Below are 17,440 nucleotides of genomic sequence, written 5' to 3'. Positions count from 1 at the left end.
TGCATTTACTGCTATTAAGATTCCTCTTAGAACAGCTTTTACTGCATCCCTTAGGTTTTGGTATGTTGTGTTTTTATTGTAATTTGTCTGAAGATATGTTAAGCATCTCTTTTGATTCCTTCTTTGATCTCTAGGTTGTTCAAGTGCAAGTTTAATTTCCACATATTTTGAATTTCCCAAAATTCCTCCTGTATTGATTTCTTGTTTCATATCACTGTGGTCTGAAATGATACTAAATATGATTTTAATCTTCTTAAACTTGTTAAGACTTGTTTTGTGGCCTAATACATGGTCTATCCCAGAGATTATTTCATGTGAACTAGAGAAAAACATGTATCCTGCTGATGTTAGAAGAAAAGTTTGATATCTATCTGTTAGGTCTATTTGGTCTAAAGTGCAATTCAAGTCTAGTATTTCTTTATTAATTTTCTCTCTGGTTAATCTATTCATTGCTGAAAATGGGATATTGATGTCCCCTACCATAACTATATGGCTATCCATTTCTTGTTTATTAATATTTGCCTTATGTATTTAGGTGCTTCAGTGTAAATGTTATAATTACAATTGGTATGTCTTCTTTATGAATTGACCCTTTTATCATTAAATAATGACCTCCTTTGTCTCTAATGAAAGTTGTTCTGTTTTTTTTTTTTTTTTTTTTTTTTTTTTTTTNTATAGCCATTCCTACTTTCTTTCGGTTATCATTTTCATGAAGTTTCTTCTTCCATCCCTTTACTCTCAGCCTATGCGTGTCCTTGGAACTAAAGTTTCTTGTTGACTAAACACAGTTAGATCAAGTTTTTTAAATCCATGGAACAACCATTCTGTTTCTCTTGATTGAATAATTTAATTCATTTACATTCAGGGTTATTATTGACAAGTAAAATCTTACTACTGTCATTTTATCATTTGATTTCTGGTTATTTTGTAGATCATTTGTTCCTTTCTCTCTTATTGTTAATCTTCGTAATCTGACAATTTTCTGTAGTGCTAAGCTGTGATTCTTTTCCCTTTATCATTTGTACGTCTGTTGTGGTATTTTCTTCTATGGTTACCATGAAACTTGCATAAAATATCTTATAGTTATAACAAGCTATTTTCAGCTGTTAACAACTTAACGGTCACATACAAAAACTCTAGACTTATTCTTTCCCCTACAATTTGTTTTTGATGTCACAATTTACATATTTTTATATTGTGTATTTCTCAACAACTTATTGTAGCTTGAGTTATTTTGGACTATTTTGCCTTTTAATCTTTGTACTAGAGATATGAATGATTTACATACACCATTACGATATTGCAGTATTCTGGATTTGTCTTTGCGTTTACTTCTATCAGTGAGTTTTATACTTTCATATGTATTCATAATAATAATTATTCTCCTTTCTTTTATGCTTAAAAAGCACTATTACTTACATTTTATTTGTTAATAATTTAGATCAAAATGGTACTATATGGTAAACATTTACATTTTTGTATGCATGGATTTTTACTTTTTTATGTACCTAAACATATTTATGTTTAAAATGTGTTCACCACCTTGAACAATTTTTAAGTTTGATACTGAAAATATATCTCCAAATACAGATATTGTAATTTGTTCTTTATATTTCCCCAAATATTTTACATTTATTTTCATATATTTTTAGGTGTTATTTTTTTCTGCTTAGAATGTAGCTCCTGCTCTTGTTGGACTATCAAACCTATTTATTTTCAAAATGTACTTTTGTTATAATGTCTACTAGGGAGGTTCTCCGATTCTCTCCCCACAGACTCTGTTATCATTAATTTTGTTTATTTGTGGTTTTTTGTTTGTTTGTTTGTTTGATTTAGAGATGGGGTTGTCCTCTGTTGAACAGGTTGGAGTACAGTGGCACAATCATAGCTCACTGAAGCCTTGAAATTCTAGGCTCAAGTGATCCTCCCACCTTAGCCTCCTGAGTAGCTGAGATTACAGGCATGTACCACCACACTCAGCTAACGTCTCTAGCTTTAATCATCTCTCTGCTAGTGCTACTTGTATATCTTAAATGTTCTTTAAACAAGGACAATTCCTTAAAACAAGATGTTTTTGTATGTTCTTGCACATTTTCACACCACGTTGAAATATATTTTTTTCTCTGTGGTTTTCTTCAACCTGTGAGATTCTTGAGGCTAGGAGCTTGTCATCACTGTGAATTATTTTTATTCCCGCAGGGTCAGAGGATATTGCTATACACATGGTAGGCACACAGCAAAGATGCACATACAGGCATATTCATTCCTTATCTGGCATCTTACCTGCTACTGAGGGTAGACAACCACTGTATTAAAATCTGGCCACTTGTTCACCAGGGCTTTAGCTTGAATAGGTTTCCCCTATTCACGTTAAAAACAGTCCCATAAACCTATAGCATTTTAATGACATGAAAGAGTCAGCACATTACAAAGGGACTGTCAAGTGCCACCTGTTTGGCCAGGACAAGGCTTATTTACATAAAATTAGGATAGATAATTGGTAAGACATCTAGTTCAAATAGTCTTCAGGTTTTATTTTATTACCCCAAGTGCAAATAAACTTTTGGGCCAAACCAAGAGAATATTATATAAATACAGATAAATATCCAGATGAATATAATAAATTAATAAATATTATTCACTCTTACATTGTAGAATGTAGTGTTACATCTTTTTATTTTTCCATGTATTTACATTTATACAGAATTTTATAAACAATGAAATTGACTAATATATATTGGTTTAACATCTACATTCCCCTATTCTGTACTATGGACATATTTCCATGTCAATAAACACAAATCTATATAATCTTATTTAATTGCTACATAATATCCACTATGTGACAGGGCTCTAATTCAATATCTTACTTTTCATTCCCAGTCATTTCCATTTTTTCTGATTTTTAAGCTTAAGTTAACGTTTCAAGGAATATTTTTTGCATAAATCTTTGCCAATTTAGATGGAGAATTTTTTGATATTACAAATTTTAGATGAATAACTAGGAGTCACATGACAACTGCCAATTAAATATTTTTTTCTTTTCATATTCATACAAATTACCTTCTGGGAAGGTTAAGTGAACTCTTGCCTATTTAATAAGTAGACATAGCATAATGTTAAGAGCATAAGGTTGGTGCTTGCTTAGGAATATTATACATCAGGCAACCTGTTTAATTTGTTCTTCAAGCATTTGTTCAAGCATGGGTGTCCCTAAGGGGATCACTGAAGAAGCAGAGAAAGAGATCCTCTGAAGTGGAAGAGGCCTGTGGTTATGGCAAGAGAAAATATAGCAGTGCATGGTTCTTGGGACCTAAGTGTAGTTAGGAACACGTTGCCTCAGAAGACAGAACAGAAGATGCCAAAGACCAAGGACCAATGGGATGAACATTTCAATGACCAAGGCTCACACCTCACCCTGTGTTTCCCCATTCAAAAAGTAAAGTATTATGCAATTCCTACCAGATTTCAATGTAGTAACAGTACTAAATACATTATCCTCATGCTGCCCCAACGAGTCTAGATGTGTGAATCATATGTCAGACTAAGGAGAGAGAGAAGAAGGCAGTTTGTTGTTGTTATTGTTATTGTTGTTATTGTTGTTGTTGTTGTTGAGATGGAGTCTTACTCTGTCACCCAGGCTGGAACAAAATGATGTCATCTTGGCTTATCTCCCAGGTTTCCGTATCTCGGATTCAAGCAATTCCCCTGCCTCAGCCTCCTGAGTAACTGCGATTACAGATGTGTGCCACCGTGCCCAGCTAATTTTTGTATTTTTTTTTTCTTTTAGCAGAGATGGGGTTTCACCGTGTCAGCCAGGCTGGTCTCAGACACCTGACCTCAAGTGATCCACACTCCTCAACCTCCCAAAGTGCTAGGATTACAAGTGTGAGCCCCTGCACCTGGCAGGGAGGTAAATTTTGACTTTACTGTTTATATGAAATGCTTAAAATTTTTGTCATCAATGAATCTCAATGTAGAAATTAAATGTAGTTTTAGAAAAAGTAAAGAGGTTAGTCATACTTTTATAAACATTGGAATGTGAGACCAATGACATTGGTGTACAATAGATAAAAATAAATGAAATCACTCCTCCTTCCTATGCTCATACTAGCATAACTAATCCAGAACACGGTGGACCAGGCAGCCACTACAAATGGAATGAATTAGAGTTGACATGTCATATAAAACTATCTGGTATCTACTATTTGTAGATATATATGGGTTCCTTTCCAGGCCATAGTACATGAAACTTTCTCCTACCTGAGACTATAGCAAGTATTGAATGGAAATATCTACTAAAAATACTGGACTTTCTGGTATTATTCATTTTATATGCATAAACACTGAAAGTCAAAGAGTTGTTTAATTTTTGCAATGTTACCCAGCAAACAGTGAATCTGTTAGGTCAAGGCAGTCTGACTTTATATCCTGCGCTCAGTAAGGAGGATCTGTAACTTGGGGTTACACTAAGCTCCTATGGCTTAGCCCATACTTGATCCCTATAAAAGGTGTCAGAGCACCAGGAAAAGGTAACAAAAGGTAAAATAGGATGCAATTCCTCCCAGACGTCTCATCAGCATGATCAGTGTAATAACAGTACTCAGTATATTATCTTCATGCTGCCCTGATGAGTCCAGATACGTGAATCATTAACAAAAGAACATGTAAGCTCACAGGGCTCTCTACCTAAGGTTGTTTGGGAGGGAGTACTGTTATAAATGGTGCTGATTTTGAATATTGAATTTCAGTTGTACATTTCTAGTATATATAAGTACAATTGATTTTTATATATGGACCATGAATATTGTGACCTTGCTAAACTTTCTAATTATATCTACAAGATTTTTTGGTAGATTCCCTAGGATTTTCTACATTAGACAATCATGTCATCTTATTTATTATTTTATTATTTTCTTTCCAGTAGGTGTGCCTTTTATTTCTTTTTCTTGACTTTTATACTGGTTCGGACATTCATTACCACTCTGAATAGGAAAGTAAAAGTGGGTATTTTTGCCTTGTTACTGAGCTTAGAGGGAATACTCAGTCTTTAATAATTTAATATGATATTAGGTATAGATTTTTATTGTATGCTTTGCATCAGGTAGAAGAAATTCCCTTCTATTCCCAGCCTGCTGCTACAGTTTGAGTGTGTCTATCTCCCAGAAGTTCATGTGTTATAAACTTAATTTCCAGTGTAACCATGTTGGGAGGTGAGGGCTAATAAGAGGTGGTTGGGTGATGAGGGCTCTTTTCTCTTGAATGCATGAATGTTGTTATCACTCCCTTGCCCTTTTCTGCTTCTGCTCTTTCCCCAGGATATGATGCAGTCAGAAGGTCCTCACCAGATTCCAGGTCCTTAATATTTGACTCACTGACCTGAAGAACCATGAACTAAGTAATTTCTGTTCATTATAAATTACCCAGTCTGTGGTATTCTGTTTTAGCAACAGAAAATGAACTGACACTTGCTGAGAGTTTTATGTTTATCAGGAATATTACATTTCATCAAACATTTTTGCACCTATTTAAAAAGGATCTTTTCTTCTTTAGTCTTTATATAGTGAATCGCATTAATTAAGTTTGAATGTTGGACTCACTTGCTTTCTCAGAACAGGTGCTCAGTGAATGCTTTTTCCTTTTCCACATTTTTAATAGGTAGTTAATAGTCCTTTGTTCCCTAATATTGTTTTACTCTCACCTTTAGGGACTCAGGGAGGCACTACCTCGAGGATTTCTCTAGCATCTGCAGCATATGGGGACTCTTGGCAAATACCTTAACTAAACAGAGAATCAAAAATCATCAAGGAATGAGAAGAGCTGGAAGACACACAGGCACAATAGGCAGCTCTAGTTAATGGCGTGGCCTCCAGTCCCGCTATTTTATCAGTACCCTATTCATTAAACTTCTCACAAACTCCAAGAAAAAATAAGGCTGGTGGAAAGTACAGGTACCTCTTTCAGATGCTATTTTAATATCATTTTTAAAATTTTTAAAAATTCTTAGGAAATTTTTATGTCACCTAGAATTCCAATAGTTAAAGGTGCATTGAGATTTCCAAATACATTCTCTAAGTATGTATGAGCATCTTTTGAGAGTAGGTTTCCATCCAAGACAAGCCTGATTGTGCCACTTATAAGCTGTATGACATTGAATAAGTTACTTACTTCTTCAGTGCCTTGGTTTCCTCATCTGTAAATGGCAATGACTTAACATCTGTCACATACAGTAGTTGAGACAGTTGATGAAATCAAGGTGCTGAAAACAGCATCTGGAACATAGTAAGCATTAGATGAATGATTATGATTATGAATACTCTTTTTATTATTGTCATTGGGAGAAGCAACAGTTAACCCACACTGCCATCCAAAAAGTCTACTGGGTGACTTTTCTTCTGCACAACAATTTGTTATAGACTTGAAACAAACTGAAAAATATTAAGGGTAATCTTTGTAATTTGGCATATGGTAAAGGAACTAATGTTTCAAGTATCTAGTAGAATAACTTAGTGAGGCCTAATAAGGGGTGATTGGGTGATGAGGGCTCCTCTCTTATGAATGAATGAATGTTATTACTCCCTTGCCCTTTCCTGCTTCTGCTCTTTCCCCTCAATATGTTTCAGCTGTTTAAATTATTGTTAGAATTATCCCTTAAATAAACTATATATTTTATTGCTACTAGACTCCCATACTCCAAAAAAGAAAAAGAAAACAAAAACTTTTCTTATGAGCCCTTACATAGAAGACATTAAAATGATGTATTCCAATATTTGCAATCTTGATTATGTGTTAAAGATTAAAATATGTATACAGTGTGTGTATATATATGTATATATTTTAACCCTGCTTCTACTATTTTTTATTTAGAAGACCATGAGACGGTGTGAAGTCTATAAATTTGTATTCTAAAAAAACTCTCCAAATTCTTTGTGTTATTGTTCAGCTTTTTTGAGTCGTAATTTAGATACAATAAAATTCACCAAATTTAAGTGGATAATTTTACGAGATTTGATAAATGCGTATATTTGAGGTAACTAGCACCACAATTATCTTATAGACCATTTCCAACACTCCAAAAACCGTGTGTTCCTTTGTAATCAATCCCCTTTTCACACATACAGCCCCACCTGACTTGGGACTCACGGATGTCCTTCTTGTTTACTTATGACAGGGCCAAACACAGATGCTCCAAAGTCCCAATTTGCCTCATAAATGATTAGCTGAACTGCTTATGACCACTGACAAATGAGAAGTTAATACATGTTAACCAAAATTTGTGTAATTTGGTCATTTTTCTCTCCTTTCCCCAGGCCAAATCAGCATAGAACCCCTCCTGGGAGCCTCTACCAAGAATATATTGAAGTCAGGATAAAATACTCATCCTATATCTGCATGCTGGGTTCTACCTAGCCTTGTTTATTCCTCCCTCATAAATGATTAACTAAATTGTTCATCCTCACTGATCCATAAGAACAAAGTGCTTGTTAAGCAACTTGACCAAACTTTAGTTAACCTTCTGTCCTCCCTATGGGACCCTGAACTGTGACCCATCCTCAGCCAGAACCAACAATGACATGCAGAAAGAGGCTCCTTACTCCAAACAAAAGACACTGCATAAACCTTGCTTACTCTTCACTGTATAAGAACAGTTCTTTCCTTCCTAACCTTTTAAATGTTTGATCCTATGGTCTGAGTTCTCCCTATTCAAACTGTCTCCCTCTCCCTATTGCAGAAGGCTTTTTCTCCCCTCTTGCAACATTCTTTTAAATAAAATGTCTCCTTACCTAAATCTGGAGTTGTTTTTATTTTAAAATACTTTGGTATAGGTTTGTTATGATTTAAAGTGACCTTTGTGACGAACCTGGAAATCTGAATATCAATCCATTTACTCATTCATTTATTTAGTAAGTCTTGACTGAGAACTTACTGTAGTGACTTTGTAAGGTGTCACCTTGCCAAGACTGAACAACATTTCCTGAAATTCTCTTCCCCGTACACTTCCAGTTTGGTGGGCCACAAGAGAGATTTTTGTGGGAGATTTGGGGGCACAAAATTGAAGAAGTAGCCATTTTTTCATAACTCACCTCTTGACACAAATCAGTGACAGACCTTGCAAGTGCTTGCTTCATTGTCCCCAGGATTCTCTTTCAGCTTGTCTGTCATCTGGGCCAACTGCATGTGTTCAGCCCCAGAATGGAGGGACCTGAGAGGACACCCATACTACTAAGGCCAGAGTCAGCAAGAACTGATTCAGTCGGTCTATGTGAGCTCCAGCTTGTGCCGTGGGTTTCAGCTTGTTCTTGCTCTCTCCCACTTTGCATTCATTTTCTCTTCCTATCTGCCTTTCTTGTGTACTTCAATCTCTGTTATCAGATGGGTTAAACAGCCTTATAGAAACTGCTTAACTAGCACACACAGCTGCATGAGATCACACTACTATAACACATCTCCTATTTCTACTTCTCTGTTTGGACCCTGACTGATACGCTTGCCCTCATTAACTCTGAGAGCAACTGTGAGCTTTGAATAAACTATGATAGACGTGTTGCCTATTCTCTAAGAACCTATGACCTGAAAAGGGAAATAAAGCGTACACATAACTAAAAGTATTACATAGAAAGAACTAAATTATGTTTTACATGTGCTATAGACTTCATGACATTTTGAAGCAACTTTTTTGATGTAGAGCATTTTCATGTGATTGAAAATATGTCACAATTCTTTTCATTTTTATTATCAAATGATACTTAAAACTGATGCTCTCCCTCTATCCCCTATTCTCACTTCTTCTTGAACCTTGCCTTATCTCTAAATCTATTGTGTATTATTCACTAAGTTATATAGAGTTGCATTTCCACATTTTGATTTATTGTATCAAATTGAAGTTATAGAAACAATTGGATCATAACATAATTACTAAAATGGTGAACAAACCGTGTTGTTTAGACATGGATCAAACATACTGGATCATAACAATTGTATCATAACATATTGACTAAAATAGTGAATGGCGAGACAAGGTTGGCTCATGCTTGTAATTCTGGCACTTTGGGAGACTGAGGCAGGAGGATCACCTGCGCCCAGGTGTTGAGACTAGCCCTGGTAACATAGCAAGACTCTGACTCCACAAAAAAAAAAAAAGAAAAGAAAAAAAAATTACCCAGGCTACTCAGGAGGCTGAGGTGAGAGGATTGTTAGATCCTGGGAGGTTGAGGTTGCAGTGAGCTGTGGTCATGCCACTGCACTTCAACTGGACAATAGAGTGAGACCCTGTCTCAAATACCTAAAAATGGTGGGCAAAATGCTATGGCAAATGACCATAAGTGTCTATCTAAGCTCTGTGAGATTTCACAAGAGGGAGTTATTACTTCTAAGTGGAGGCCTATAGGGTTTTTAAAAGGAGTTGCACTCAAACTGGTCATTGAAAAGAGGTTGGTGTTAGAGAATAAGACAGTGGCTACATTCTTGCGAAGAACTGGTGATATGGTTTGGCTATGTCCCCTCCCAAATGTCATCTTGAATTAAAACTCCCATAATTCTCATGTGTTGTGGGAGGGACCCGGTGGGAGATAACTGAATCATGGGGCAGTTCCCCCATACTGGCCTTGTAGTAGTAAAGAAGTCTCATGAGATCTGATGGTTTTTAAAGGGGAAACCCCTTTCACGTGGCTGTCTCATTCTCTCTCATCTGCCACCATGTTAGACATGCTTTTCCTTTCTGCCATGATTGTGAGGCCTCCCCAGCCACATGGAATGGTAAGTCCATTACACCATTACACCTCTTTTTTAAAATAAATTCACAGTCCCAGATATGTCTTTATCAGCAGCATAAGAACAGATTACTACAGCAAATTGCTATAAGGAGTGAGGTCCTGCTGGGAAGAAACCTGAAAATATGAAAGCAACTTTGGAATTGGGTAACAGGCAGAGATTGGAACAATTTGGAGGGCTCAGAAGAAGATAGAAAAATGTGGGAAAGTTTGGAACTTCCTAGAGACTTTTTAAACAGCTTCGACCAAAATGCTGCCCAAGACCATGGGAGCCCACCTCTTATATCAGCACGACCTGGATGTGAGACATGGAGACAAAGGAGATCATTTTGGAGCTTTAAAATTTGACTGCTCCACTGGAGTTTGTGCTTGCATGGGGCCCGTAGCCCCTCTGCTTTGGTCAATTTCTCCTGTTTGGAATGGCTGTGCCCCCACTGTATCTACAAATTAACTAGCTTGCTTTTGATTTTACAGGCTAATAGGTGGAAGGGGCTTGTACAGTTTCAGTTGCGACTTTGGACTGTGCATTCTTGAATTAATGCTGAAATGAGTTAAGACTTTGGAAGACTGTTAGGAAGGCATGCTTGGTTTTGAAATGTGAGAACATGAGATGTGGGAGGGGCTAGGGATGGAATAATATGGTTTGGCTGTGCCCCCACCCAAATCTCATCTTAAATTATAGCTCCCATAATTTCCATGTGTTGTAGGAAGGATCCAGAGGCAGATAATTGAATCATGAGAGCGGTTTCCCCCTTATTGTTCTCCTGGTAGTGAATAAGTCTCACGAGATCTGATGGTTTTAAAAGGGAAACCTCTTTCACTTGGCTCTCTCATTTTCTCTTGTCTGCCACCGTGCAAGACATGGCTTTTGCTTTCTGCCATGATTTTGAGGCCTCTCCAGCCACATGGAATTGTGAGTACACTAAACTTATTTTTAAAAATAAATTACCAAGTCTTGGATATGTCTTTATCAGCAGTGTGAGAACAGAGTCATACAACTGGTTAAGTCTTTGCATTAGGAACTACAGGGAGAGGTATTCTTGTTAGACTCAATGGTGATTCCATCCAAATTTGGGATTTGCAAAATCCTGCCTGTGTCAGAAAAAACGTCACTGTTGTCCAATTCATTTATCTCTTGGCTACTTTCTGCTTTCGTGATCATTTGTTTAAATCATGTTCCATTTATCTTTGGTGTCCTTGGACTTAGCTTATCAACTAACTTGGCTGACTTCTGTACAGACTTTTGCTTCCCAACTCCACTGTGTTCAGGGCCTTTTCCCCTTTAGTTTGACCCTTTAGGAAAGCTGGTCCTTCAGGATGATTAAATAGAATCTGTAATTGCAGAAATTGTACTAGTATTAGTTTGTTTCTGTTGCCCCCAGATACCAAAGATACTACTATACTTTTTGATCCTGCTATTTTAACATATTGGGGAAGGCTTGGACTAATGAATGTTCTAAATTTTTAATGCATCTTCCCCTTTGTCCAATCTTTTTTCTGTCATTTAAGGGCAACAACAGGCCTTTCACTTAACCTTCAGTTATCTTCATGATTTTAGGGGAGGAGAGTCTTTCCTGAGGCCACTAAGGCACTGGTTGTATTTTGATTGTAGTCGCTGGAAGGGGACAAGTAGCTGGGATGAGCAGGATTTCCTTAGTTTCTGTAAATGAATTTTTCAATCATAAAAGTTTAGTATATTAGTCTCACCTGTCATCTCTCTCTTCCACATAAGACCACTGAACATTTCTTTAACTCGGTGTCTGCCTTAGCACTTCTGGCTTTTTTCCATCATACTAATGCTCTACTTCTACACAACTTTCAAAATCCAGTTTTTACTCCTTTTCCAATATCTACTCAAATGTCAGTATTTCCCCAACTTACTCCCTTTGTGATTTCTCAGTACTAGCAGAATAAATAATTCTCTTTTCTGCTCTCCCCTAGAATTGTTTGTATATTGCAATTCACAAAACTTGTTACAATGGATAACAGCTTGCCTTCTAGATTGTTAATTCCTTTAGAAAAAGCATTAAATGATTTATTATTTTATTTTCAATGTTTACCACAGTCTGATACACATTAAGAGCTCAATAAATGTCTGTTTAATAATTGAGTACATGAAGTATTTTTATTAAAATAACCATTTATTTAGTCATTCCACTTATTGATTGCAAGGATTAATTAATTCATTCATTAAGGAAGTGATGGTCCCAATGTTTGTGTTTCTCCAAAATTTATATGTTGAAATTCTAACCCCCAAGGATTTGGTATTACGAGGTGGAACATTTGGGGATTAGGTAATGAGGCTGCCTGTTCTATCATGTGGAGACACCAAAAGAAGGTACCATCTATTAATCAAGGGAACAAGCCTCACCAGACATAGAATCTGCTAGCATCTTGATCTTAGACTTTCTAACATCCAGAACTGTCACAAATACATTCTTCTTGTTTATAAGCAGCCTAGTTTATGGTATTTTGTTATAGCAGCCCAAATGGACTAAGATAAAGTACCTATTGAAGGCCAGTCATATGTTGAGCATGGAAATTTGTCAGGAGTTTCCTTGAAAAAAACCTCAGACAAAAATACACACACCTGTGTCAAGTCTCAGACAGCCTCAAGATACTATACATATAACATTTCTGAAGGCTAATTTGACATTTCAGCTAGACACATCCCAGAAGAAGATTAATGAAAATAAGAAAAGTAAGAGTTTAATGTTACACCAACATCTGTTGTTTTTCTGACTTTTGAATTATGGATGTGGTGAAAAGGGAATACTTATACTGTTGGTAGGAATATAAATTAGCAAAACCACTATGGAAAATAGTATAGAGATTCCTTGAAGAACTAAAAATAGACCTATCATTCAATCCAGTAATCCCACTACTGGGTATCTACCCAAACAAAAATAAGTCATTACATGAAAAAGACACTTGCACATGCATATTTATTGCAGCACAATTCACAATTGAAAGAATATGGAACCATTCTAAGTGCCTATCAACCAACAAATGGGTAAAGAAAATGTGGTATATATACACCATGAAATATTACCCAGCAATAAAAAAGAATGAAATAATGTCTTTTGCAGCAACTTGGATGGAGCTGGAGGCCATTATTCTAAGTGAAGTAACTTAATAATGGAAAACCAAATACCATATATTCTCACTTATAAGTGAGAGCTAATATATGAGAAAGCAAAAACATACAGAGCAACATAATGGACCATGGGGACTTGTGGGAGAGGTTGAGAAGACAGCGAGAAATAAGAGACAACACACTGGGTGCAGTGTACACTCTTTAGGTAATGGTTGCATGAAAATCTCAAAATCCACTACTAAAAATTTCATTCATGTAACCAAAAACCACCTGTACCCCCAAAATTATTGAAATTAAAAAATATATGAAACAAAACAAAAAAAGAGTTTAATGCCCAATTACAATGAATATAATAGTAGCATATTGCCAAGCATGTTTGGTACAACCTTCTGCACATGTACACACACAAACTGAAAACACAACTATGATGTGCAACAAATGCAGTTGACTATAAAGTGAGGAGATTCAAAGAAGCTGGCACAGTTTGGGGGGTTGCAAGCATTGGCAATTGGCAAAGTCCTATAGAAGGCATTTTGAAACCTTTGACACAGTCATTTCAGTACCTGGAATTTATGCAAAGAAAACAATTTCGCTGAAGAAAAATGACTTAAGAAAATTTTTTAAAGCAATATTAACTATGGGTAAGTGCTGAACACAACTATAATGTCTCTCTACAGATAATTTACCTAAATAATGATTTATCATTATTTTACTACTTTAAACTCATTAACATGAAAACTAAGACATGTTTGTTGACATATGAGAGAGTATTAAAAGGAACATGAAGAAGGTCAAAAAAGATGACATGAATTTTAATTAGATATTAAGTCTTTTGCATATACATTAATATATACTCTCTGTATAAAGAGAAACTTCAGAAGGAAATACCAAATAATTTTATGGTCTGTTATAATATTCTGAATTCTGTAATATAGATTAGATTCTTAAAATTATATTTTTATGGTTTTAAATTAATAATTAATTTCTTTGTATTCTAGTTCCTATACAACAATCTTCCTACTCCCTTTGTGACTTTATACAGGATATTTAATTTCCCTGAATATTGCATAGTATGTGTACATGTTGAGTTTAGTAAATGTCATCTGAACCAGTATACTTTCCAAGGGCAGTCACCCACCTGCAAATGGCAAGCTCCCAAGTCTCTTCAGATTTATTTAGCAATTCAAAGCAATACCTGGCTGCATTTAGTCAAAAATTTCTCACAAATCTAGCATACTTTCCTGTATACGGTAGGTGGCTGATATATGTTTTTTTCAAATGAAAGAGCTTCCTTTTCTGAATGAGAGTAATTTAAGAAATTCTTATTTACTGATGGGAATTCATGAATGCAAAGACGGGGACAAGAGATGCTGGGGCCTACTTGAGGATGGAGGGTGGGAAGACAGAGAGAAGCAGAAAAAATGACTATTGGATACCAGGGTAAGTAGCTGAGTATGAAATAATCTGTACAACAAATACCCATGACACAAGTTTACCTATATAACAAACCTGAACCTGTACCCCCCAAACCCCAAATAAAAGTTTTAGAAAAGCAATTTTTATTCACATGCAACAGGGATACTTTGATTCATTCTACTTCAATGGGAGAGCAAAAGGAGATGAGGAGTCCCAGAGCAATAAGTCTCCTTTTTTCTCACCTGTCAAGCTCTCTTCTCAGGCACCCTCTGCCCTCTGCAGAGGTAAAAGCCAAGAAAAGAGGCAGCAGCCTATTCCAGAAGATGAAATGTACACTCTGAGTGTAGTGGTCTTAAAGGATTTGTTTTGATTTGTTTTCTCCAGAGACTCCTGAGCTCAAGTTTTTAAAGGAACACATACACCAAGCTCAGCAAACGTCTGGCAGCTGAATGTGAGATTAAGCCCCTCACTCTGTGTTCCACATTCTGGGAGATGGCTCTGTAACATCAACAGCATGGCAGGGTGCATTTTGAGGCTCTTTCTCCAGAAAGCTTAATTGTTTTCTACTCCCAAAGGTCCTGACTTTAATCAGAAACTCTGAGCTGTAGAACTAACAGGCCAAGAGCTGGGATGTGGATGGGTTTCTAAGGCATTATCAATTTTGGTCCCTCTGCTTTTACAGGCACCTGCAGCAGAATCAAAAAGCAGCTATTGTTCAGATTCAATGTTGAGAACTGAAACTCTTTAAAAATTGTACTTTAGGTTCTGAGGTATATGTGCAGATCACACAGGGTTGTTGCATAGGTACATACATGGTCTAGGTGGTTTGCTGCCTCCATCACCCCATCATCTGTATCTGGCATTTCTCCCCATGTTATCCCTCCCCACCCTCTCCACACCCCACTGTGACTCCCCTATCCCCCTGAAACTGGCCCCAGTGATGCTCCCCTTCCTGTGTCCACATGTTCTCATTGTTCAACACCTCCCTATGTGTGAGAATATGTGGTGTTTGATTTTCTGTTCTTGTGTTAGTTTGCTAAGAATGATGGTTTCCACATTCATCCATTTCCCTACAAAGGACACAAACTCATAGCTTTTTATGGCTGCATAGTTTTCCACAGTATATATGTGCCACATTTTTCTTGTCCAGTCTATCATTGATGGGCATTTGGGTTGGTTCCAGGTCTTTGCTATTGTAAACAGTGCTGCAATGAACATACATTGCATGTGTCTTTATAATAGAACTATTTATAATCCTTTGGGTATATACCCAGTAATGGGATTGCTGGGTCAAATGGAATTTCTAATTCTAGGTCCTTGAGGAATCGCCACACTGTCTTCCACAATGGTTGAACTAATTTACACTCCCACCAACAGTGTAAAAGTGTTCCTATTTCTCCACATCCTCTCCAGCATCTGTTGTCTCCAGATTTTTTAATGAACACCATTCTAACTGGAGTGAGATGATATCTCAATGTGGTTTTGATTTGCATTTCTCTAACAACCAGTGATGATGAGCCTTTTTTCATATGTCTGTTGGCCTCATATATGTCATTTTGAAAACTGTCTGTTAACGTCCTCTGCCCACTTTTGAATGGGTTTGTTTGGTTGTTGTTTCTTGTAAATCTGTTTTAGTTCTTTGTAGATTCTGGATTTAGCCCTTTGTCAGATGGGTAGATTGCAAAAATTTTTTCCCATTCTGTTGGCTGCCAGTTCACTGTAATGATTGTTTCTTTTGCTGCACAGACGCTCTGAAGTTTAATTAGATCCCATTTATCTATTTTGGCTTTTGTTGTCATTGCTTTTGTTGTTTTAGTCAGGAAGTCCTTGCCTATGCCTATGTCCTGAATGGTTTTGCCTAGATTTTTTTCTAGGATTTTTATGGTGTTAGGTCTTATGTTTAAGTCTTTAATCCATCTGGGGTTAATTTTAGTATAAGGTGTCAGGAAGGGGTCCAGTTTCTGCTTTCTGCACATGGCTAGCCAGTTTTGCCAACACCATTTATTAAACAGGGAATCCTTTCCCCATTGCTTGTTTTTATCAGGTTTGTGAAAGACCAGATTGTTCTAGATGTGTGGTATTGCTTTGGAGGTTCTGTTCTATTCCACTGGTCTATATCTCTGTTTTGCTCCCAGTACCATGCTATTTTGATTACTGTAGCCTTGTAGTATAGTTTGAAGTCAGGCAGCATGATGCCTCCAGCTTTGTTCTTTTTGTTTAGGATTGTCTTGGCTATGTGGGCTTTCTTTTGGTTCCATATGAAGTTTAAAGTGGTTTTTTCCAGTTCTGTGAAGAAGGTCATTGATAGTTTGATGGGGATAGTGTTGAATTTATGAATTACTTTGGGAAGTATGGCCATTTTCACAATATTGATTCTTCCCAACCATGAGCATAGAATGTTTTTCCATCTGTTTGTGTCCTCTCTTATTTCCTTGAGCAGTGGTTTGCAGTTCTCCTTGAAGTGGTCCTTTACATCCTGTGTTAGTTGTATTCCTAGGTATTTTATTCTCTTTGTAACAATTGCGAATGGGAGTTCGCTCTTGATTTGGCTCTCTGTTTGTCTGTTATTGGTGTGTAGGAATGCTTGTGATTTCAGCACATTGATTATGTATCCTGAGACTTTGCTGATGTTGCTTATCAGTTTCAGGAGATTTTGGGCTGAGACAATGGGGTCTTCTAAATATACAATCATCTGCAAAATGTCATCTGCAAATAGAGACAATCTGACTTCCTCTTTTCCTAATTGAATACACTTTATTTCTTTTTTTGCCTGATTGCTCTGGTTAGAACTTCCAATACTGTATTGAATAGGAGTGGTGAGAGAGGGCATCTTTGTCTAGTGCCAGATTTCAAAGGGAATGCTCCCAGTTTTTGCCCATTCAGTATGATATTGGCTGTGCGTTTGTCATAAATAGCTTTTATTGTTTTGAGATACCTTCTGTCAATACCTAGTTTATTGAGAGTTTTTAGCATAAAGGGCTGTTGAATTTTGTCGAAGGCCTTCTCTGCATCTATTGAGATAATCATGTGGTTTTTGTCATTGGTTCTATTTATGTGATGGATTACGTTTACAGACTTGCCTATGTTGAACCAGTGTTGCATCCCCAGGATGAAGCCTACTTGATCTTGATGGATAAGCTTTTTGATGTGCTGTTGC

The sequence above is a fragment of the Cebus imitator genome, unplaced genomic scaffold (genome assembly GCF_001604975.1).
Source record: "Cebus imitator isolate Cc_AM_T3 unplaced genomic scaffold, Cebus_imitator-1.0 Scaffold253, whole genome shotgun sequence".
Lineage (NCBI taxonomy): Eukaryota > Metazoa > Chordata > Mammalia > Primates > Cebidae > Cebus > Cebus imitator.
This window is presented reverse-complemented; position numbering follows the sequence as displayed.